General features: G+C 39.5%; 1 protein-coding gene and 1 long non-coding RNA gene across 4 annotated transcripts in view; one reads left to right on the forward strand and one right to left on the reverse strand.

The window, feature by feature from the left end:
* Nucleotides 1-25,822, forward strand: part of SDK1 (sidekick cell adhesion molecule 1) — an 869,284-nt gene that overhangs the window by 427,366 nt on the left and 416,096 nt on the right. The window lies entirely within an intron of this gene.
* Nucleotides 586-11,747, reverse strand: LOC309854744. Its single transcript, XR_014306404.1, has 3 exons — nt 11,646-11,747; nt 2,661-2,788; nt 586-837 (listed from the first exon to the last, which is right to left on the reverse strand). It is a non-coding gene; the product is annotated as an uncharacterized lncRNA (long non-coding RNA).

A 25,822-nucleotide genomic window follows, 5' to 3' on the forward strand; every position in this document is an offset into this window, starting at 1 on the left:
CTTGTTAGGTTTTTTTCTGATACCTTCAGAAAATAACAATAATGAATTTGTACAAGGCAATTTTAAAATTATGTGACTTCAAATCATTAAAAAAACCACAATACTGAAATTTGTATAGTGCTAATTATTCATCCCTTTCTCTCCTGCTGTAATTCACAGTGTGTCTCTAGGATGTCAGTGGCTGACTTGGAACTTATGCCTCTGCTTTTTCTCAGCAATTAGGTTTTGTCTTCAACTAATGGAATTGAGCAATACTAGGCTAATGATATGGAGAACTTCTCTTCCATTTTGCTGCATTAAACATTGACATGAAACCTTAAAAAATGTCTCCTGGGGCACCTGCATGGCTCAGCTGATTAAGCGTCGAACTCTTGATTTTGGCTCAGGTCATGATCTCAGGGTTGTGAGATTGAGCTCTACGTTGTGCTCCACACTGGGTGTGGAGCCTGCTTGGAATTCTCTCTCTTCCTTTGCCCAATACTGCTTGCATGCATGCTGTCTCTCCCCTCCCCCCCAAAAAAAGTCTCCTGCTTTTTACTTCCTAAGGCCATATGATATTAAGACACTTTGATTCCTCCCTTTTTCTTTAATTATTATTGGCTTCTTATTCTTTGTCCTGGATAGTTCTTTTACCATCTCTACCTCTCCGTCATCATCTTCTGCCCTAAGCTAAGCAGATGAGGCACATCCCTCCCAACCCCTCAAACTTGGTGTAGAGTTAATAATTTATTCATTTCTTCTTCCTGCTTCACTCCTGTGTAGGTTTTTCTGTTGTTATTGTTCCTCTGGCATTTCTTGTGCTAATGATCCTTGAATGTTATTTTGCTGATCATTAATCTGTAGAAGAGAAGGAAAAACTGTTAAAAGAATCTTCCCAATTCATGTCTCTGGAGAGATGGAGTGGACCTACTTTTCTCTACCCCTCCCTTCAAAGGACAGCTAAAGTCCCTGAACATTTTGTATGAAAAACATAAGGAGACTGAATCATGGAGAGGAGGAGGTAGACTGCCTAGGGACCTTGAGACTCAATGAATGACACAGTGGCGGATTCCTTGATATTATTATTTTCCTCATATTTATTAAACTCGGTGCCAGAGAAGCCAAAAACCAAGATGCTAGTGGGCACACAGGGGAAAAAAAAAAAGCCTCCAAGAAACCTTCCCTTTCTAGCTAAGGGACCATAAAAAGGGAACAGCCTATCAAGACAAGAACTACCTTACTGCAATAAACACTACAGAAAACACTGTGGGCACACTCACAAACCCCACCAGCAAAGACCAAGTGGGGACCCTAGACTTCCAGTCTTGGCAGGCTATTATGAGGTTCTTATCCCCCACACCTGTCCAGAGTAATAAAAAAGAAGTTGTGTGTGTAGCCCAGGTTTACATCCCTCTGGATAGTAATGAGTCCCCTCCCTAGCCTCAGTGGAGACTACACAGTGAGCCTGGCCTTCTACTCAGACCTGGTACTATCAAGGTGCCCTTCTCCTCTCACTAGGAGGCCAATAGACTTTAATTTCCCCCAGTGGCAAAAAGGATCCCCTCCCCGATAATGTCAGTAGAAGGAAAATCAGGAACAGTGATAGACCTCCCTCCACCTCTCCCGAGAGATATCAACAGACCTAGTTTGGAGTGTGAACCCCCACCCCAACCCAGCACTAATGAGGAGGCCTCCTCCACCACTCCTGGATGTCAGTACAGGCCAAGTAGGAATCTCAGATTTCCACCCACACCTGGTAGTAGTGAGGCTGAGGACTATACTTCCTCCACTGAAGTAGTGTCAAAAGAGGCTGGCTAAGATAGAAGATTTAGGTATCATCCCGAATCTCATAGCTTGCTATTCAAAATACCCAAGTTTTAATTGAAAAATCATTTACATAACAAGAACAAGGAATATCTCAATGTGGATGACAAAAGATAATTAACAGACACCAACGTAAAACAGATTTCAGAAATATCTGACCACATTTTAAAGCAACATTCATAAAAGTATTTTAATAAGCACCTTCAAGCATGCTGGAAATAAAGAGGGAGGGGGAATTATGTCCTGTGAAATAAATCGAAAGTCTCAGCAAAGAAATAGATAAAGCAATACAAAACAAACATTTTAGAACTTAAAAATATGGTAACTTAAATAAAAATGTCTTTCAGTGGATAGGCTCAACAGCAGAAAGAAGAGGGCAAAGAAAAGAATCTCTGAATTTTAAGATAAAATTAGAAAATTAGATAAAAGTAGAAACTACTTAATTTAAAAAAACATAGAAAATAGACTAAAACAAAAATATAAAACGAGCATCTGAGACTTATGGGACTATGACAAAAAAAAATTAACATTGTGTCATCTGAGTCACAGAAGGAGAGAAGGAAGAGAGTAGGGTTAAAAAAGTATTTAAATAAATAATGGCTGAAAGATGTCAAACTTGGCACAACATGCAAACTTACAGTTTAATAATCTGAGTGAATTCCAAATAGCATAAATCCAAAGAAATGTACACCAAGAGACATGGTAGTTAAACTTCTGAAACTAAAGACAAAGTCTTGAAAGCAGTCCAAAAGAGTAGCACCTTACCTATAAGAAAACAAAAAAATTCTAATGTCATTAGATTTCTCATTAGAAACTACAGAGAGGGCATCTGGGTGACTCGGTGTTTAAGCATCTACCTTCAGCCCAGGTCATGATTCCAGGGTCTTGGGATCGAATCCTGCATTGGACTCCCTGCTCAGCTAGGAGTCTGCTTCCCCCTCTCTCATTCCCCCTGCTTGTGTTCCTTCTCTTGCTGTGTCTCTCTCTGTCAAATAAATAAATAAAATCTTAAAAAAAAAAAAACTACAGAGAGCATAAGAAGGTGGCAGAACATTTTTCAAGTACTGAAAAGAAAAGAACTGTCAACTACTAATTCCATAACTAGTAAAACTATCTTTCAGGAATGAAGGGAAAATTAAGCCATTTTCAGATGAATGAAAAGAGTATGTATTGTTATAATAATTACTCTTACAGAATAGCTAAAGTAAGCACTCTAAAAAACAGAAATGATGAAGGAAATAAAAAGGTGGGGGGAATCTTAGAACATCAAGAAGGGAAAAAAAAAAAACAGAACAAAATGCATAAATAAGATACTTACCTTTTCCATATAAATGTTCTTTTCTTTTTCCTTTTAAGTATAGTTGACACACAATGTTACATTAGTTTCAGGTATACAATATAATAATTCAGCAGGTTTATACATCACACTATGTTCACCACAAGTGTAGCTACCATCTATCCTCATACATAGCTATTACCATATCATTGGCCATATTCCCCATGCTGGGCCTTATTCATTCCAGAACTGAAGCCTTTATCTCCCACTCCCCTCCCACCCCCATCACTTTGTTCTGTGTATTAACAAGGTCGATTCTGCCTTTTGTTTGTTTATTCATTTTTTTTTTTTTTAGATTCCACATATGACTGAAATCATATGGTATTTTTTTCTTTCTCGGTCTGTCTTATCTCACATATATACCCTCTAGGTCCAGCCATGTTGTCTCAAATGACAGTATTTCATCCGTTTTTATGCCTGTGTAATCCAGTGTGTGCATGCGCATGCATGGGTGTGTGTGTCTGTAACACCTTCCTCATCTCCTTGTTTATCAGTGGACACTTATATCTTGCTTATATCTTAGATCTTGCACTTGTATCTTGGCTATTATAAATAATGCTGCAATAAATGTAGGGGTGCATGTCTTTTTTTCAAATTAGTATTTCTAGTTTTTTTTGGGAAAATACCCAGGAGTGGAATTATTGTATCATATGGTATTTCTATTTTTAATTTTTTGAGGACTCTCTATACTTATTTTCAGAGTGACTGTATCAATTTGCATTCCTACCAACAGTGTATGAGAGTTCCTTTTTCTCCACATCCTGGCCAACACTTACTATTTCTTGTCTTTTTTATGTTTGCCATCTAAGAGGTATAAAATGATAGCTAAGAGGTATAAAATGATATCTCAGTTTGGTTTTTAATTTGCATTTTCCTGATGCTTAGTGATATTGAGCATCTCTTCATGTGTCTGTTGGCCATCTATATGTCTTCCTTGGAAAAATGTCTATTCAGGTCCACTGCCCATTTTTTAAAAGTATTTTTTCCTTTTTGTGTTGAGTTGGGCAAGTCCTTAATATAGTTTGAATTTGAGCCCCTTATTGGATATATCTTACCCAATTTAGTAGGTTGCCTTTTGCTTTAGATTTCCTTTGCTGTACAAAAGCTTTCTATTTTGATGTAGTGCCAGTAGTTTATTTTTGCTTTTGTTTTCCTTGCTTTAGGATGACACATTTGGAAAAATGTTTCAATGGCTCATATCAGAGAAATTACAGCCTATATTCTCTTCTAGGATTTTTTACAGTTTCAGGTCTTATGTTTAGGTCTTTAATCCACTTTGAGTTTATTTTTGTGTAAAGTGTTAAAAAGTGGCCTAGTTTCATGTTTTTACATGTAGCTGTCCAGTTTTTCCAGCACCATTTATTGAAGAGACTATCTTTCGCTCATTGTATATTGTTGCACCCTTTGTCATAGATTGATTATATAATCATGGGTTTATTTCTGGGTGCTCTGTTCCTTTCCATTGATCTATGCATCTATTTTCGTGCCAGTACCATGCTGTTTGGATCTTTATAGCTTACTAGTGTATCTTGAAATCTGGGATTGTGATACCTCCAGCTTTGTTGTTCTTTCTCAATATTGCTTTGGCTATTTAGGGTCTTTGTGGTTCCATACAAACTTTAGTATTATTTGTTCTGGTTTTTTTGAAAAGTGCTATTGGTATTTTGATAGGGTTTGCACTGAATTGTAGATCACTTTGGGCAATATGAACATTTTAATAGTACTAACTCTTCCAGTTCATGAGCATGGAATATGTTTTCATTTGTTTGTGTCATTTTCAATTTCTTGGATCAATGTTTTATACTTTTTAGAGTATAGGTCTTTTACCTCATTGATTAAGTTTATTCCTGGGTCTTTTATTCTTTTTGGCGCAATTAGAAGTGATGCCATTTTCTTAATTTCTCTTCCAGCTACTTTGTTATTAATATATAGAAATGTTCCTGATTTCTGAATATTAACTTTGTATCCTGAAACTTTACTGATTTCATTTATTCTAGTTTGTTTTTGTTTTTGTTTTTGTTTTGTGGAGTCTTTGGGTTTTTCTATATATAATACCATGTCCTCTGCAAATGGTAACAGCTTAACTTCTTCTTTACTGATAATGAATGCCTCTTCTTTTTTTTTCTTATCTGATTACTCTGGCTAAGACTTCCAGTACTAATATTCCAGTTGAATAAAAGTGTCAAGAATGGACTTCCTTATCTTGTTCCTCATCTTAGAGGAAAAGCTGTTGGGGTTTTGTTGTTGTTGTTTGTTTTACAGTGGGGTATGATTTTAGCAGTGCATTTTCCACAGGGATTTTATTGTGTTGAGGTATATTATCTCTAACATCACTTTATTGAGAGTTCTTTCACGAGTAAATGTTGAATTTTGTGAAATGCTTTTTCTGCATCTATTGAGATGATCTTATGCTTTTTATCCTTCACTTTGTTGATGTGATGTATCACATTGATTTGCAAACATTGAACCATCCTTGCATTCCCTAGAATAAATCCCACTTGGTCAGGGTGAATGATCTTTCTCATGTATTGTATATGGCTTGCTAATATTTTGTTGAGGATTTCTTCGACTGTGTTCATCAGGGATCTGGCCAGTAGGATTCTTTTTTGTGGTTTTGTTGTTGTTGTTGTCTGAGTTTTTGTTTTGTTTTGTTTTTGATCTGGTTTTGGTATCAGGATAATGCTGGCCTTGTAGAATATATTTGGAAGTTTTCTTTCCTCTTACATTTCTTGGAATAGTTTGAGGATACTTGTGAATTTTCTAAATTATGTTTGATGGTTGAAGCAAAAAGTATAAGACTGTAAAATGCTTATTGGAAATGTAGAGGAAATATTGATGATAATCTTATTATACATGGGGTAGGATAAGGAATCTAAAGTGAGCTAAGGTTTCTATACTTTGCTCAAATTGGTAAAATGTTGACACAAGCACACCATCATAAGTTATGTGATTAAAATGTAATACTTAGAACAACCACTAAAACACTATGTAAAGAGATACACTCAGAAACACCAGATACAACAAAATAGAATTCTGGATATATTTAAGTAACATTTGGCGGGGGAGGAGGGGAGCAGCAAAAAAGAAATCAGAGAAATTAAAAAAAAAAAAAACAGAAAACAGGCAGCAGACAAAAATATAAATGGGAGATTTAAACCCCAAAATATCATAATTGCAGTAAGTATAAATAGTTAAGATATACCAGTGAAAAGACAGAGATTGGTAGGCTAGTTAAAAAAAAAAAAATCATGACCCAACTGTATGCTGTCTACAAATAAACTAATTTCAAAATAATTGTACATTGAAAGTAAAAGGACCTAAAAGGCCATGCACACATAAATTAAAAGAATTCAGGACTGACTAGATTAATATCAGCTAAAATAGAGTTTAGAGCAAAGAAGTGATGTAACAAAAATGGGTCAGTCTACCAGGATGACATGTCAATTCCAAAGATATATAACAGTTGAGTTGCAATACGTGAAATAAATGTTATAGAGTGGAAGGAGAAATCACAGTCCACACTTACATTGGGAGACTTAATAACCCTCTCTCAATATTATATAGAACAACTAGTCGGGAAATCAGCAAGGATTTGAATAACTTAGACATGCTATCAACCAACAGGATCTAATTGGTATTTATAGGACACATCACTTAGCAACAGCTGAGTATACATTCTTTTCAGCTCTCATTAAACATGTACTAAGACAGTCATTGTCCTTACCCAAAAAGAAACTTTAATGCAGTTAAAATAACTGAAATCATAGAGTATGTTCTCTCACCACAATGGAGTCAAATTAGACATTAATAACATAAAGGTAGCGAGAAAATGTCCAAAGAACTGGAAACAACATATTTCAAAATACCACGAGTCAAAGAAGCCACAAAGGGGCGCCTGGGTGTCTCAGTTGGTTAAGCATCTGTCTGCCTTCTGCTCAAGTCATGATCTCAGGGTCCTGGGACCCAAATCGGGCTCTCTGCTCAGCAGAGAACCTGCTTCCCCCTGCTCCCTCTGCCTGCTGCTTTGCTTACCTGTGATCTCTCTCTCCCTGTAAAATCTTAAAAAAAAAAAAATTAAAACACAACATATTATAATTGGTAGGATACACCTAAAGCAGATGAAGTGGGAAACTTAGTGGTACTAAATTCTTACATTAGAAAAGAACAAAAGTTTAAAATCCATCAAGGCTCCAACATTAAGATGCTAGAAAAATAAGAACAAAGTAAACCTAATGTAAGCAGAAAGAAGGAAAAGAACAAAGATGAGAAGGAAAACAATGAAGTTGAAAACAAAAACATAGAGAATATCAGTGTAAAAAAGGCTAATTACAAAAATCAGTAAGACAGACAAACCTGTAATAAAACCGACACACAGAAAAGAAAGAGGACACAAATTCCTGGTATCTGGGCTGAAACAGGTGATGGCACTACAGACCCTGCAGACATCGAACAGAAAATAAGAGAATGCTATGAATAATCCTACATGCAAAATCGGATAAGTTAGAGGAAATAAGTCAATTTCCCAACCAGTACAAACTGCCACAACTTGCTCAATGTGAACTAGACAATTTGAAAAGCCCTGTAATTAGTAAGGAAATTGATTTAAAAATTTTAACCTTCCTAAAAAGACATCTGCAGGCCCACATAGTTTAACAGGAGAGTTGTACCAAACTTTAAAATAAAAACAGAAACAACCAACTTCCTCTAACCCCAGCAATTCTACCCAATCTCTTCCAGAAAATAGAAGAAGTTGAAATAATTCTCAATTAATTTTATGAATCAGCAGTATTATTTTGATACCCAAAACAGAAAAAAACACACACAAGTTCACACAACAAAAGAAAATTACAGACCAGTATTCCTCATAAGTACAAATAAGAAAGCCTTAACAAATTGTTAGCAAATAAAATTCAGCAGTATATCTAAAAGAATTATACATTGTGATCACCTAGGATTTATGCCAGTTATGCAAGACTGGTTCAGTATTCAAAAATCAGTCAATGCAGTAAACCATACTAACATGTTAGCCTAAAGAAGAAAAGTCATATGATCGTATCAATTGATGCAGAAAATTTGACAAAATTCACACCCATTCAAAAAAAAAAAAAATCAACCTCGTACTAGAGAGAACTTCCTCAACTTGATAAGTAGCATGCATAAAACTATGGCTCACATCATATTCAGTGGTGCTATACTGAGTGTGTGCCCCCCCCATAGTTGGTGACAAGACAAGGGTATCTCTCCACTCTCAGCACGCCCCTTCAACACAGTACTAGGATCTCTAGCCAGCTCTGTAGTGAGGGCTGGGTGGAGCGGGGGAACTAAAGGCATACAGTTAGGAAAAGAAGAAAAATAACTTTGTATTTGCTGTTGACGTGATGGTCAACCTTGAAGATTTCAAGGATTCTTTTTTTTTTTAAATTTTATTTATTCATTTGTCAGAAAGAGAGGGTACAAATAGGCAGAGTGTCAGGCAGAGGCAGAGAGAGAAGCAGGATCCCCACTGAGAAAGGAGCCCAATGTGGGACTCAGTCCCAGGACTCTGGGATCATGACCTGAGCCGAAGGCAGTGGCTTAACTGACTGAGCCACCCAGGGATCCCAATTTCGAGGATTCTTTTAAAAAATAATAATAATAATCTATATTAAAAAATCAAACAAACCTTCCTGGCATCACGTTATCTGATTTCAAGCTTTATTACAAAGCTGTGATCACCAAGACAGCATGGTACTGGTATAAAAACAGACACATAGTCCAGTGGAACAGAGTAGAGAGCCCAGATATGGACCCTCAACTCTATGGTCAAATAATCTTCGACAAAACAGGAAAAAATATACAGTGGAATAAAGACAGTCTCTTCAAAAAATGGTGCTGAGAAAACTGGACAGCTATATGTAGAAGAATGAAACTCGACCATTCTCTTACACCGTACACAAAGATAAACTCAAAATGGATAAAAGACCTGGAATAAAAAAAACTCTAACGTCATAAGATACAGCATAAAAAAATCAACCACTCCGTGGGTTGCCTCTTTGGTTTTTTGACTGTTTCCTTTGCTGTGCAGAAGCTTTTGATTTTGATGAAGTCCCAAAAGTTTATTTTCGCTTTTGTTTCCTTTGCCTTTGGAGATATATCTTGAAAGAAGTTGCTGTGGCTGATAATGAAGAGATTACTGCCTATGTTCTCCTCTAGGATTCTGATGGATTCCTGTCTCACGTTGAAGTCTTTTATCCATTTTGAGTTTATCTTTGGAAGAAGATATTTGCAAATGACAGTACAGACAAAAGGTTGATACCCAGGATCTATAATGAACTCCTCAAACTCAACACACATGAAACAGGCAAACATATCAAAAAATGGGCAGAAGATCTGAACAGACACTTCTCCAATCAAGACATACAAATGGCTATCAGACACATGAAAAAATGTTCATCATCACTAGCCCTCAAGGAGAATCAAATTAAAACCACATTGAGATACCACCTTACACCAGTTAGAATGGCCAAAATTAACAAAACAGGAAACAACATATGTTGGAGAGGATGTGGAGAAAGGGGAACCCTCTTACGCTGTTGGTGGGAATGCAAGTTGGTGCAGCCTCTTTGGAGAACAGTGTGGAGATTCCTCAAGAAATTAAAAATAGAACTTCCCTATGACCCTGCAATTGTACTCCTGGGTATTTACCTCAAAGATACAGATGTCGTGAAAAGAAGGGCCATCTGTACCCCAATGTTTATAGCAGCAATGGCCACGGTCGCCAAACTATGGAAAGAACCAAGATGTCCTTCAACGGATGAATGGATAAGGAAGATGTGGTCCATATACACTATGGAGTATTATGCCTCCATCAGAAAGGACAAATACCCAACTTTTGTAGCAACATGGACGGGACTGGAAGAGATTATGCTGAGTGAAATAAGTCAAGCAGAGAGAGTCAACTATCATATGGTTTCACTTATTTGTGGAGCATAACAAATATCATGGAGGACAAGGGGTGTTAGAGAGGAGAAGGGAGTTGGGGTAAATTGGAAGGGGAGGTGAATCATGAGAGACTATGGACTCTGAAAAACAATCTGAGGGGTTTGAAGTGGCGGGGGTGTGGGAGGTTGGGGTACCAGGTGGTGGGTATTGTAGAGGGCATGATTGCATGGAGCACTGGGTGTGGTGAAAAAATAATGAATACTGTTTTTCTGAAAATAAATAAATTATTTAAAAAAAATTAACCACATTTCTATATAATAATGGTGAACATATGGAAATTGAAATACAAATACAGTTGCTTTAAAAAGGAATAATTCAGTGTACAGCTAAGAAAATATGTTCAAGGCCTGGTGCTGAAAAAGTGAAGTACTGATGAGAAAAATCAAAATCTGAATATTTGGGGAGAGGTGCCATGTTCATGGATTGACAGAAGTCAGTTTTCCCCAAACCAATGTATAGGTAGGTTTAATACAGTTCCTTTCAAAATTCTAGCAAGATCATTTTGTAGGTACAGAAAAGGTGGTTATAAAATGTATGTGGTAAAGCAAAGGAGTTGAAATGATGTTGAAAAAGAAGGATAAAGTGGGAGAAATCACTCCATCCAATTTGAATTCTTACTAGATAACTAAAGTAAGAAAAGCCCTGTGGTATTGGCGTAGGGATAGATACATAGATCAATGGGACAGAACAGAGAGCCCAGAAATAGAGCCACATAGGTACAGCCAACTGATTTTTGATAAAGGTACAAAGCAATTCAATGAAGGAGGAATAATGGTCTTTTCAGCAAGTGGTGCTAGAATGATTGAACATCCATAGGCAAAAAAATAAACTTTGACCTAAACCCTATTTCTCATACAAAAATGAACTCAAAATGTGTTGGATTAAATGTTAAATGTAAAATGACTGAACTTTCAGAAGAAGACATAAGAGAAAAATCGGTGGGGTTAAGAGTTGGTGAGAGTGCTTAGGCATGCCACCAAAGGCATGGTCCATAAAAGAAAAAAGCATTAAATTGGAATTCTTCAAATCTTAAAACTTTAGTTCTGCTAAAGAGCTATAGACTTCAATAAAGTATTTGCCAGCCATGTATTTGAAAAAGCACTCATGTCCAGACCATAGAACTCTCAAAACTGCGGTAGAAAACCCAGTTCTAAAATGGGCAAGCCACCTGAGGGGACATTCCATGAAAGTGGACAGGGGAATGCAAATAAGCACATGAAAACATACTCAACACTCCTGACAATCAGAGAAATACACATTAAAACCACGATGAGATATCACCGTGCAGCTTTTAGAATCACTGAAATAGAAATTAGTAACTGATAGCAAATGCCTGTAAGGATCTGGAGAACCTGCATGGATCAGACATTCCTAGGGGGCAAGGTAAAATGGTCTGGCCTCGCTGGAAAATAGTCTGAAGTTTCTTTAAAAACAAACAAATAAAACATACAAATAAAATAAAATAAAATAAAATAAAATAAAATAAAATAAAATAAAATAAAATAAAAACAAATAAAAAACATACCCTGACTCTAAGACAACAGTTCATCCCAGAGATGTGAAAACCTATGTCCGCACAAAATGGGCCCCCGCTTGTTCACAGAAGTGTTGTTCATAGTGTCCAGAAACTGGCAATAGGCTGTATGTTCTTGAGTGGGTGACGAGTAAACAAAGGGTAAGGCATCCATCCTGCAGAATGCTGCTCGGCGTCATAAAGGAATGAACTGTTACCAGCGAGGCCCCTTGGCGAGAGCTCAGGGAGTTATCCTGAATGGAAAGAGACCCTGAACATTCTCAAACTGCTGTGTTTATAGAACATTCCTGAAATGACAGAATGACATACCTGAAGAACCAGTTAGTGGATGTCGGGTTGGGGGTGGGGTGAGTGGGTCCTCCCAGGGAGGTGTTTGTGGTGACAGAGGAGTTCTGCACCCTGACTGGAGGGGTGAGGCCAGCTGCACATGTGTTAAAGAGCAGCCCTTGTCCCCACGTCAGCCTCCTGGTGTCTCATAGCACTGCACTCAAAATGTGTCCGGAGAGTCTGATGAAGGGCACACAGAGTTTCTCTGTACTAGTTTTCCAACTTCCTGTTAATCTAAAATTGTTTCAAAAAATAAAATGTTTTGGGTTTAAAAAGCAGTCTTCTTAGATGTTGTTTGGGTCCGAATTGTCCCCTTTTCCAGGCGGCTTGGTTCGGTTGCGGCCTCATCCTGTGAAGTTTTGTGTGTCTGTTGGTTTGCATCAGCAGATGGTTCCTTGTTTTTTAAAGTAAAATTCTTACCTTGAAATTTGGCTTCTGCAAAACTCTTTTAGCTACTTTGTGGGAGGAACTAAACTTCTAAAATCAAAGGAGACTCTGGCTCACCAGCACGTACAAAGGTTAGAAATCACAGATTTTCGCCTCTGGTGCTTATCACCTAGGACCTCATGATGAGCTCTGCTGCAAGCTCTGCTGCAAGTTCAAGGGAGCAGAGCGTGTTGTGCTGGTGCACCAAGACTTACATAGACTTACATTAAAACTCTGAGCATTTCTTATTTAACTTTAGGTAATGCTTAGCACATATTTTCTATTTTCAACCCCTTTAGGACAGATAGAGAATGGATATTTGTGTCTTTTTTCAGTGACAGATTCTGTGATACTTATAGCCCCGGTATGCTATAATTAGTTTTTCCCTTATTTCCCCTGTTGGCATCTTGTTTTCCTACCTGGGTTTCTTGTAAGAGAGGTCATGTGAAATATCCCTGTGTCCTTCAGGATGACCAGCCTGATGTGGGATCATTACATGGTGGACACCCAGGAGCTTGTTTGTCCACTGTTCCTTCAATTCATGCCATTTTAAGGAGGCCAGGAAAAATAAGGCATTGCTCAAATAAAATCATTTTTTATTGAAGTTCACATGCTGGAATGATTAAGGACAGAGCTCTCGTCGGAGTTGTTTCCAGTTTTGATATGAGAACAGGCTGTAACAGTGCTTTGCAGTAGTTGTCTAGTTCCTAGATTTTCTTGAACAGTCTTCCCACATTTCCTGTGTTCTGTCATGTGTTAGAACAGTGGCCGCTGAGGCGGAAAGGTGGGAGGGCGTGCGGGGTGTGCTAGTGCTTGAACAGGAGGGGTCGAGGATCCAGAAGGAGGCTACAGGGAGTCCGCTGGGTCAGCAGTCTCAGGAGCCAACCTCCATCTGCATCTTGGAAAATGTCTTGGGAGTGTGGGCACTGGCCTTTGATTATTTCTGTTTTCAGGTCGCCTTATGCTGTTACCCAGCAAACCAAATGCTGTATCATCAATAACTACCTGGCTGATACCTTTATTACTGGCTTCATGGAGTAATATAGAGATTTTTTTCTAAAATATCAAGGACATTTGAAAGCCATTCTTTTGCATTCATGTCATTTTCAAACTTTAAAATTAAATTTTATTTCCAGAGAGCTCCCAGGAGGTGCTTTTGTGAATTCATCAACCATAATTTGATAGTAATTTTTATTATTGTTCAGAAAGTAGAAAAGCTTTGTGTCCAAAAGTTCAAATTATGTAATTTAAGAAAGTTGATATTATGTCTCTTTTATCACAGGAAATGTTATCATTTGACTTTTTTAAACAACATAGAAGTATTTCTAAACACTTTTGCAGCTTTTCTTTTTTTTCCCCTTTAAAATGAAAAAACTCTTGGGGGACCTGGGTGACCTGTTGGACGTCCAACTCTTGATTTCGGTTCAGGTCATGATTTCAGGGTTGTGGGACCAAGGCCTGCATCAGGCTCCACACTCAATGGGGAGTCTACTTTTCCCTTGCCATCTGCCCTTCCCCCCCACTCACTTGCTTGCTCTCTCTAAAATAAACAAGTAAATTTTAAAAAAATAAATAATTACTCTCCTTTACCTTAGGAGACTATACTTTCCATCATATTTGCTGTTATGAACTTACTTATTTTGTCATTAAAGATTTGTTTAGTTCTGCACTTATACTTCAAGGGTACATCAAAGAGTAGACAAATAAGATATCTGAACTCATTAGGTTTATGTGGGGGAGACAGACAGTTAACAAACAAATGAATAGGCAAGATAATTCCAGATTGCTAGAAATTATATGAAGGAAACAGATTCATGTAACACAGGTGGTGGGTCATTTGGTGGATGGTCAAGGAAGACTGCTCCTTGCGCAGGTGACTCTTGCGCTGATTCCTGAGGTTTAAGAATGAGCCAGTAAATACATGGGGTTTGAGCATTCCAGGCCTTAGAGGTACCCGGCACACTTAGAGACCCCAAAGCAGAAAAGTTAAGTTTATTGGAGAAGCAAGAGGAAATGAATGGATGGGAATATGGTAAGTCAGGAGGAGAAGCCCAGCAGTGGGGATGCAGAGAGGCAGGGACCAGAACCCTTGAGGCCCTCTGGACCATTTGTGTCCTTTGGAATTTCATTCTGAGCATCTATTGAGTGGGGTGCAGCCTGATCCTCTCTGCACTTGGCTGCTGTGGGAAGCAGGGGTCTGGGAAGAGACTGGCATGGCTGACCCTTTGGGAGATTTCTCTCAGGCAGCTGTCCTATGTGGGCAAGTGACTTAAGTCTCTCTAAAGCTCAGTTTCCTCATTTGTAATTGAGAGTAATGTTAGTATCTACATAAGAAGGTTGTTGGGAGGTTCCTATGAAACAATGTGAAAAGCTTCTGTTTGGAGCAAAGGAAGTGCTCAATGTCATGAACCATAATTGTCACCCATTATTTTTTTTTAATATTTATTTATTTATTTGACAGACAGAGATCACAAGTAGGCAGAGAGGCAGGCAGAGAGAGAGAGGGGGAAGCAGGCTCTCCGCCGAGCAGAGAGCCCGAAGCGGGACTCGATCCCAGGACCTTGGGATCATGACCTGAGCCAAAGGCAGAGGCTTTAACCCACTGAGCCACCCAGACGCCCCTGTCACCCATTGTTGTAAAGATGATAAGGTTTCATTGACTTCATGACATACGCAACATGGGCTTGTAGACAGACATGTAGTGTACAGAGGTTCTGTTGTTACAAACACACGCACACATACACACACACACACACACTTGGGGGTATACCTGGACACGAAAATTTGTTCTGGAGGAAAGGCTCAGAAAAGTTTACATAAAGAGTTGAGTCTAAATGTGGCTGATTGTCCACTGAGTGGCTCTGTGAAGGCCCCGGCACCTCACAGCATCTGCCCCACAGACCCTTTGGTCACACCACTCAGTTCCCTGCTTTGGGTTAGAGCATTTTCAAAAGTCTTTGAGAAGGTACAATCCCATTGTCTTGTTAGCCCCAAACCTATTTGGAGGGGAGAGATACAACCAAGGAGACATCTATGTGGCCGTGTGGCTGGGGCCAAAGGGCAGCCCTGTGTGGCCGTGGCCCCAGTTGGCTTGCAGGAGGTGGTGGAGGGTGCGGGGAATCTCTTGGCAAGCCAGCAGGTGTGAGCGCACCCCGGAGACCAACACCTGTTTCAGAGCTGCATGCGTCTGGTCGACAAATAGACCGATGGTGAAGACATAATCTTCCTCTGTTAGGATATAGAAGATAATGATGTTTCACTTCAGTGTCCTTTGGGAACTGAGGCTCCATGTAAAGGACAGTTGTGGTTGTTTGTCTTTCTGTGCCTGAAGAAATCCTGGGGCGGGGGGCGGGGAAGGAGGGGTTTCCAAAGAGTTTAAAGAAAGAAAGGGTTTGGGAAGGAAAGGCATACAGGAGTGCACACTTTCTCTGCCTCTCCTCAGGAGTTTCTGCGTTGGTTGCTTTCATGATCTTAGATTCCCCCCACTTTTTTCTCCCCAACACCGTCTTTTACCATTGAATTAGGCTTGGTCTAGACTCTCGTAGTTGTAACCAGAAAGCCCAGAAACTTATCTTTTCAAATCTGTGCCAACTCTATCAGAATAAGAGCCGGTCACCAGATACCTTTCCCAGCTTTCTGTTGCAGTATCTGATCATTAAGCCACAGAATCTGAACTAGAGCTTTCGTCTGGAGAATACACTAGCCTGGAAAGCAAAACCACTCCACAGTTTAATATTTAACTCATTCTTGTGTAATATTGCTTGTAAGACAACACAGTCACAACCTGTCACTTGTTAATGAGTCCTCTACCTGGTAATCACTGGGATCGAGAACATGAATGGGAACCAGGAATCAGCAAAGTGGGTTTTGCACAACCAAGATAGGCATCACAGTAATTCATGGCTTGATTTAAAAGGGAGAGCTCCCCAGACCCTAATTCAAAGGCTGTTTCATCTTGGTCCACAAGCACATTTGAAATATCAGATCAGAAACAGTGAGAGGACAGGGTACAGACAGCAGCCAGGAGTGAGCCAACAGCCCCGCGGCAGCAGAGGGGATGGAAGATGTAAAATGTGGAGTGGGATCGCAGAGCATAGGGTGTTTGAAGCCACGGCGTGAAGGTGTGAATAATCCTGCAGATACGGTGCGGCAGACGCAGCCTGGACTTCAGATCTGAGGGGATTTAAAAACCCTGGAACTCCAAACAACGCAGGATCAAGAGGCAGAGGCCTTGCTGGCTCCTTCTGTGACCAGACAGTTGCTTAAAATCTCCAGGCCTTACTTTCCTTATGAAATATGAAGGACAATAATTAGTGTTATTAAAATGAAATGAAATAGTATTCAGGAAAAGGGCTCTGGTTCGATAAAAGCACAATGTGAATGTTAGCTTTTTTAACCCCTTTCCTGCCTTTTAATGGGCTGTTTAATTAGCGACTAGTCATTCAACTTCCCGGAGACTTTTTCCTCCCAAATTGAGAATATTAACTGTAATATTTGCCCATTTCATACCAGTAAGATGATGCCCTTGAAGTGCCCTGTGTTCTGTACGTATCATGTAAGTAGATGGTATCATTAGCTCTACACTATAGGACAACACACAAATTGTGAAAATGGTCCAGAGACATTAAGAAAAGGTTAAATGTCATCAAATACCCTTTATTTAAGAAGGAAGAGAACTGCAGTGTAATTAATTTCAAAAATTTTATTTAAATAATGATTCTAAAACAAGTTTCCAGGCTTTAAGCATTGAGCACTAAATGCCTGAGAAATTTGCTCTTGTAGGATATCTTATTTCCCAGTTGTGCCAGAATGAGTTGTTTTGTATATAAGTCTCAAACAGAGAGAGGTTCTAATTAAGTGCAAATTACAATGAAATTAATAAATGACACCATTTTTTAGACTTTAGCATGGGCTCTGAGAGAGTGTAGTGTGGGCTTAGATTGATTATAATTCTGATCTTTCAAGTTGTGAATCAATATTATATACATTAAAACTCAAATAAAAAATAAGTGAAGAATCAAATAGAAAGAATGCTCATCTCTGGGTTGGTTCAACCTCTCAAATGATGACTTAAAATCAGTTAGATGCTAAGACTGTAATTGTCCTTATTGTTCACTATATTCCAAAATTGCACATGTAATTAGTATCAGTTAATGATAGATATTAAACAACACTACTCACAAATACACTAGATTGTCATAAATTGTCCACATACAATTGGAGACTTAAGGTTTTATTTCACTTTTTGCAGATGAACTACAGACTATAAATGGATGAATTATTTAATATTACCAGAAATGTTATTAAATTAAAAGCTATTTGATTCAGCATCTTCTGATCCATACCTACCAGAAGAACATGGATCAGGTGGGCTTCCTTCCTCAGGTGGTACCAACCAAGACTGAGTGAGAAGCCTACTAGCACCTGATGGCCCAGAGGAGCTTTCTCAGTCCACATGGCCAGGTATCCCCTACCTCGTAACCAGTGACAAAGGTAGCCTAGAGATACCATAGGGATAACAATAGTAGGGAGAGAGCAGGAGCCTGAGCAGGTCCCATAGAACAGATGAAACCTGAATAGCTCTGCAAAATAAATTCTCATTGAAGCTACAGACACAGAAGACAGCTATAGACCCTATACATGAAACTAGCCTTGCCCGCCAAAATGAAGTATTATTTAATAGGATCAGGTCAGCATAATATCCAGAATGTCAAGGATGCAACTGAAAATCACTCACCATACCTAGAACCAGGAAAAACCTAACTGGAATGAGAAACCAGTCAACTGAAGCCAACATTGCAATGAACCCCATGTTGGAATAACCTGACAAGGATTTTAAAGCAGCCCTCATAAAAGTGCCTCAGTAGCAATTTATTAATTCTTTTCGAAGAAATGACAGAATAGAAAATCTCAGCAAAGAAGAAGAAATTAAAAAAAAAAAAAGTCAAGTAAGAATTAGTGAATTGAAGCTTCCAATAATCAGAATAAGAAGCTTGGTAGATGAGCCCAGTAGTAGAGTAGAGATGACAAGGATAGAATATCTTACCAGATATTCTTACCAGAATAAATCAAAATAAAATAAATAAATAAATCAGAATAAAATATATCTTACCAGATATATTTTAATTTAAAATAACATTTCTGGTATCTATGAGGATAGATCAGTAGAATTTACTCAGTCTGAACCACAAAGAAAAATAGACTTAAAAAGACAAAACAACAACATAAAACAAAGAACAGAGCCTCTAGGATCTGCTATCTAGCATTCAAGTTGTCAGCATACTAGAAGGAAAGGGGCAGGAGAGTGGAGCTGGAAAAGCCTTCAAGGAAATAATGGCTAAAAGCTTCCCAGATTGGGGAAAAAAAAAACAAAACCTACAAACCTGCAGATTCAAGAAGCTGAGTGGATCCCAAAGAAGATAAAGATCAATGAAATCAATTCAAAGATGTATCATACTTAAGCATATAAAAAGTAAAGAAAAATTACAACTCTTCAGGCTGACAAAAAGGAATTGGCAATTTGCGAATTCTGTATCTGTGCCTGGCAAAAATGTCCTTCAGGAATGAAGGCGGCAACTCAGAGACCCTGTCGTTACAACACCTGTGCTTGAAGCGTGATTGGCGGAGGCCCTCCCAACAGAAAGGAAATGACCAGAGAAGATCTGAGACTGTGGAAAGGAAAGAAGAACAGAGAGGTAGGATGAAAGTAAACAGTACAGACTCCTCCTATGAGTTTCTTATATTTGGAACTTGAAAAAAATTACACCATATGAAGTGGTGCTAAGTGTATGGAGAGGGGGTACTTGAGACATTTATATTCAGACAGCAGGGAAGGGAACAGGCTCTCCATACTTAACCTGGAGTAGTACGGTGTTCCTACAAGTTACTTATGTCTACTGTAATAATTAGAGAACTGCTTAAAAAAACCCAAAAATTACATAAAATGAGATACTAAAAGCCACTATAAGTAGATTAAGATGAAGGGGCGCCTGGGTGGCTCGGTGGGTTAACCCTCTGTCTGCGGCTCAAGTCATGATCTCAGTGTTCTGGGATCGAGCCCCGCATGAGGCTCTCTGCTCAGCAGGGAGCCTGCTTCCCCCTTCTCTCTCTGCCTGCCTCACTGACTACTTCTGATCTCTCTCTCTCTCTTTCTCTCTCTCTCTCTATTAAATAAATAAATAAAATATTTTTTAAAAAAAGATGGAATCCTAGAAATCATTCAACAACCCACAGTAAGGCAACAAAAGAGAAAGGAAGAATGAGAAACAGAGTGAATAAAAGTCTCAATATGCCAATTAAGTGACAGAGATTGGCAGAGAGGATGTCAAGACTACGTAACTACAAAAGCCACTTCGACGTAATGATGTGTATATAGGTTGAAAATAGGAGGTGGAAATTTGTGACATACAAGCACTGATTTAAGAAAAATCAGGGATGGCTATGTTACTATCCACCGAGGTAGACTTTAGAGCAAAGACCATTACAAAAGGAAGAACTGGACATTACTTAAGGACGAAAGGATGACTCCACCATGAAGACACAGGCATCCTCACTGTGCGTGCTCCGAACATCACAACTTCAAAGCACGGGAAACAGTAGCTAAACTGAGACAGAGGCACAAGCCCCAGTTTTATTTGGGGTCTCTTGCCAATTGACAGAAGCAATTGATGGCAAGGACAGGAAGAACTGACAACACAACACCACCAACCAACAAGATCTAACTGACATTTTTAGAACAACTCTACACAATACACATTCTTTTAAAGTACCCATGGGACATTTCCAAAATAGAACCTAGCCTAGCTCATAAAACCAAACCTCAATGTAAGTTTAAAAGAATTGGAATCATACAAAGTATGTTCCATGAACATAGTAGAACCAACCTAGAAGCAAATGACAGAAAGATAACAGGAGAATCTCTAAGCATGTGGATATTAAACAGCATACTTTAAAGTAGTTCATGGATCAGAGATAATGGAAGGAAATAAAAGAAATACAAGGAACTGAATGAAATGAGGTAGAAAAGACCAAAATTGTGGGATGCAGCTAAAGACATGCTGGGAGGAAAATTTTGTAGCATAATGTTTATACTAGAAAAGAGGAAGGGCACCCGGGTGGCTCAGTCAGTTGAGTGTCCGACTCTTGGCTTTGAAGGCTCAGGTCATGATCTCAGGGTCGTGAGATTGAGTTCTGAGATGAGCTCCATGCTCAATCTGGAATCTACTGGAGATTCTCTTTCTCCCTCTTCCTTTACCTCTCCCCCTGCTCTCTCTCTCTTTCTGCCCTGCTAAGTTAATAAGTAAATCTTTGAAAAAAGAAAGAAAGGAAGAAGGAAGGAAAGAAGGGGAAGGTCTCAAATCAATAATTTAAGAGCCTTCCTTAAGACCAGAAGAAGGAAAAAAGACAGAAGACATAAATTACTAATATTAGAAATGAATAGGAGATATCACTACAGTTCTTACAGCTAGTGAAAAGATAAAACTACAGACAACATCAGGCTCATAAATGTGTTTAGATTAATTGGATCAAGTACTCAAAAGTTACAAAGTACCCAAACTCACCCTATGTGAGATAGATGATCTGAACAGTACCACAGCCACTGAAGAAATTTAATTTGTAATTAACTTCCTCTTCCCCAATCTCCAAGCCCAGATCTTTTCATTGGAGATATTTACCAAACATTTAAAGGATGAAAATACAGTGGTTTTACAGAGTCTCGTCCAGTAAATACAAAAGTACGTAACGCTTCCCAATTCGTTTTATGAGGCCAATCAAAAAGCACAAAAGCAGAAATTATCAGCAGATGTGTCTAATGAATATAGATGCAAAAATCCTTCACACAACATTGGCAAACTGAATCCAGCAAAGTATAAAAAGAACTCAACACCACAAATAAGTAGATTTTATTCCAGGTATGTGGGGCTGGTTCGATATTTGAACATTGATCTATGTAATCCATCATATCAAAAGGCTAAAGGGAAACTCTTATGAGCATATCTATTGACACTGAGAAAGCATTTATCTTTCATGATAAAAATTCTCAGCAGCCATGATAAAAGTTCTCAGGTTAGGGGAAGTAACTTCCAGTATAGTTCTTTGCAACTTTTTATGACTCTATAGTTATTTCAAATCCAGAGTTCTTAAAGTAACAAATAATATTTGAATGTGCAAAAATCAAATAACAGCAAGGCTTTGAGAGTGTAAGCTCCCAAATTTCAGAGACAGTCCTGCAGTGATTTGCTCTCACCTCCACTGGTGTCCCCTTATGAAGCAAAAGACCCTGTGTTGTCAGTTCTGCTGGAACCAGACTTCATGGAATCTGGAATTTCTCAAGGAAGTAGGGACAGGGTTGGAGAGTACACTGTGTTCTCCCCAAGGAAGGGCAAGAAGCGGGAAGAGGAGATATGTCCCATAAAGAAAAGAAACTCTGAGCTGGGAGCTTATGGAAATGTGCTCTGCACCATTTTCTTAAGACTTAGGAGCAGGAAGCAGAGCACCATCGTGGACTGTCTGCCGTCCTGTCACCTCTTCCTTGTATGGCAGCTATCCCCTGATTTTCTCCTAATTATGTGTCCTAAATCTTGCTAAGAGGATTTACATGAAAAGAGGGTTCTGGTTTGGGGGGCTTGATGGAGAAAGGGGAGGCCAGGAGCCACGTCCTATGCCGAAGCCGCTTTCACAGACAGGAAACCCCTGAACAGTGAATGGCTGAGCTGAAGAAACAGAGCAGCTTCTGTCTCCTGGCACTGCAGCCCAGAAATATGGCTCTCCCAGGGAGTCCACCTGGGCCACAGCTGTGGGGACAAGGCTTTCTACCAGCAGAAGCCACGGGGTTCTCCTGCTTCCTGCAGGGACACCCCCAGGGGTTGAGCACACAGTAGACCCCTGGCCTGGATTGCCTCCGAACTTGGTTTCTGTCTTTGGGCTCTTACAGAGCGGGGAGCTCTTCACCGAGGCACTGAGAACACTCCGTAGCGCACCACCCAATGCCAGACAGGCAGGGGTGCTCCTAAAGGGCTGTAATGCCTTTAACAGTGCCCTGACACCCCCACGGCACCCAGACATGTGCACCGGGGAAAGCAGGAGACCCCCACATCTGGTCTCAGGTCCCTGGTCCCTTGGAGACAGGGATTGTCACATAACTCACAGCCCATTCTTTGGGTCACACCCAACCCTGGAACAGATGGGCTTCTGACTCCCAAGGCCACATATGCATTCCCCTTCTGGCCTTTTCTCCTCCACTCTCAGGAAATATGTATTTCCCCAAGGCAGAGAGGAGAAGCAGCCTGAGTACTTAGTATTTATAAACTCCTTTCACCTTGAAATTGCTTTACAAATTTTAAACTTCACATTACTCTTCGGGAGAAGAAAGAGGTAACATATAATATTCAATTTCACACTTGGGAAACAGAAACAGTAAGGTTAAGTCACTTTTGCAAGGCCAGAGAGCATATCCATTAGGAAGGCATTTGTAACTCTATAATTCGGTTTTCGGGCCTTTTTCAAGTGTGTTCTAAAATAAAAAACCTCTGAACTCAAAACTTAGCTTTGTCCCTATTGAGTAATAAATTAAGAGTTCAAAGTGAGAAAGTAAATAATGTGCTGAGGTATCGACATAAATTTATATGATTACCATAGAAATCAGAGGGTACTTTCCTGAAGTACTAGAATAAAAATCTTTATATCTTAAATATAAGCCCTTGAAAAAAAAGATAGTTGTTGCTAAAAATGAACTTGTAAGGGCTACTCCAATGTCTTGCTGACTTAACAAGCACAGAAGTTGAAGGACAGTACTTCACTTTTCTTCACTCACACATTAATAACAAAATGAGAGACATCAGTGAGAGAACTGGATCTGTTTTGTTGACCTAATGATAATGTAACTTTTCATTATAAAACCTGAATTTCTAGCTGTACTGTATTCATGAAGGTTGAGTACTGTAAGAAGACAGTTCTTGCTGTGTTCATGTAAAACACAGCATATTAAGTAGTCATTCTCTTGCACTGTCAGCTTATTATGTCTGAGCAGAATTTGTGTGCTGAGAGGTGAGGTCAAGAGAAAACTTTTTATGCAGTTGTGTTTACGTCTTCTGAGGTGAGGGTCCTCTGTCAAGCTGTGGTGACAAATGGACGCAGACGTGGCGTTCAAACACTATCCAGTAGTTTCCCAGCAAAGCTCAGGAGAGGTGCTCCCTTCCCCTGGCCTGCTGTCCTTCCTTGAACAGATCCAGAGACACGGCTCGGGCCGCTCTGCAGTGCCCTCTGCTCTGGCTCCCCTGTGAGAGCCTGGCCTGGAGGCCTTAGCAGCATCCCTGCCGGCATTCCTGGGAAGGATGCTGTCCTGTGGCCACACCTATCTGCGGGAGGGCTTGGGCCTACTGTTTCTGCCTGAGGGGCACTTCTCCAGGTGGAAATGTGTGTTTTAGAAACAAACAAACAGACAGACAAATGGATTTTGGTGGACAGCCAACCCAGCTGCTATGGGAGCTTTTTTCAGCTGCATTTGCTTATAATTTCTTTCACAGCCACATTCTTTTCCCCCCAAATACGGGTGTAAACAAGTACTTTAAAGAGAAAGATCTAGAAAGCCGAATTCACTTTCAGTTGGTCAAGGAATTGGTTTTTCTGATTAGAGTTCAGTCAAGAAGGAAAACTTGCTGGGGGGTTCTGAAAAGTTCACGAAAACATACTTGTTTTTACCGGAGAGGTACAGTAATGCAGGGTAAAGGAAACGAGTCTTTGGGTGCCACTCCTGGGAGTTTTACAAGCTGAGAGCTTGGCCTCATCAACTCAGGCGTTAAGACCTCAGCATCTAAGGGTGTTGTTGTATGACCAAGGGCGGGGCAGGTCCACAGATGCGCTGTTTTGAAAATAACCCTCTGGTTTTTCTCCTTGAAATTAGAAGATGACTTAGATTTTGACCAATTTCATACTTTAAAAAAGTTTTCCACTTACAGTGACAGAAGAATCTGTAATTAAGGATCTCTTCAAGCAACCATTAATACTATCAATAACATTATTATAATTTCAAAATTGCAGTTTATTTCTTGCCTTCCACTCTCTATATAAATAACCAGTAGAGATATGGGGGCCCCAGGAACAGAGAGGGGAGCTGCACTGAGGAGGTCTTCAATGCCCTCTGCTCCCAGTGACTTGGCCCGAAGCCGACCAACTTCACAGTTGCCCAAAACAAGACCACTGGAGGGAAGAAAATTGCGACTACCAGCCTGAGCGCATACGGTCTTCTTCTCCCTGTAAGCCTGGCCATGAATGACATCTGATTTGAAACCACAATTTACTACTGTAATAAAGTTTCTAAAATTACTGCAGAAGGAATTCAATTGTATTGAACAGTCAATTGATTCTTGGCTAAAACATGCTTACATCACAAAATAATGACTAGTTTCAGAGAAATAAGGTTGTATTCAGGCACCGATATCTCTGAGCAAGAGGGACACTATTAAAATTCTTTAGGGGAAAATAAATTGCTGATCTTCTAAGTATGCTTGAAGCCACATCGCCTTCCACCATCCCAGCACCCCAGCATCCCAGTGAGACAAAGCAGGAATTCCCACCTCAGAGAGTCTCAGGATCTGAGAAGTTCTTGGCTGAGAACATTTTAACCTAGTTACCAGCCCCCAGTTTGTAAGGATCTTCATACTAATTCAGGCAAAAAGTGACGGCCACCTAATTGACAGAAACGTTCTTTTTTAAGGATTGGATTTAGAGGGATGCTTACCAAAATCCATGAACTCTGATCAGTTAATGAAGAACAAAGTTAAGGCTTTTGTATATTAAGATAGATGATAGATGCAAACAACGAAATTGGCAGTAGCAATTCAGCAATAGGCATTTCTTACTTACGCAAAGTGGATTGTTTTTGTTTTTGTTTTATAGCCTTATGGCAAGATCTTGGGCCCAACTGTCACTTCTTTGCATGTTTTCACTTAAGGGAATACGTGAATTCTTTGTTTTGTGTTTTGTTAGTAAGTTTTCTAAAATATTTGTTTTTATTGGTTTTAATCTATTGCATTGCTGTTGTTTCTGATTTTATTCTTTGTTATCGAATCATTTCTAAGATTACAAATGAGAATTTGAAAGAGTTACACACTTAATGCTTCAAAAACTTAAATACTCTGGGCTCTCCCGTGCACTCAGGAGTTAAGGGAAGTCACAGCTCACCGCAGAGCCAGCAGACCTCCTGCTTGCACAGTTCTAGTGAACAGTCCACCTCCGGGCCCAGCTCCCCCCTTCACCCAACACCTTGTCACTAACCCCCTCTTCCCTGTGTAGTCCAGAGGGGTGTAAATCACAACAAAAGGTTTTTGCTCACCCACTTTGCTAGATATATTGGAAAGAAATGCCATTCATTACACGCTAATCAAACTGTAATTGCCTGTCTCCGTGATAAATAG

The sequence above is a fragment of the Mustela nivalis genome (assembly GCF_964662115.1).
Source record: "Mustela nivalis genome assembly, chromosome: 19".
NCBI lineage: Eukaryota > Metazoa > Chordata > Mammalia > Carnivora > Mustelidae > Mustela > Mustela nivalis.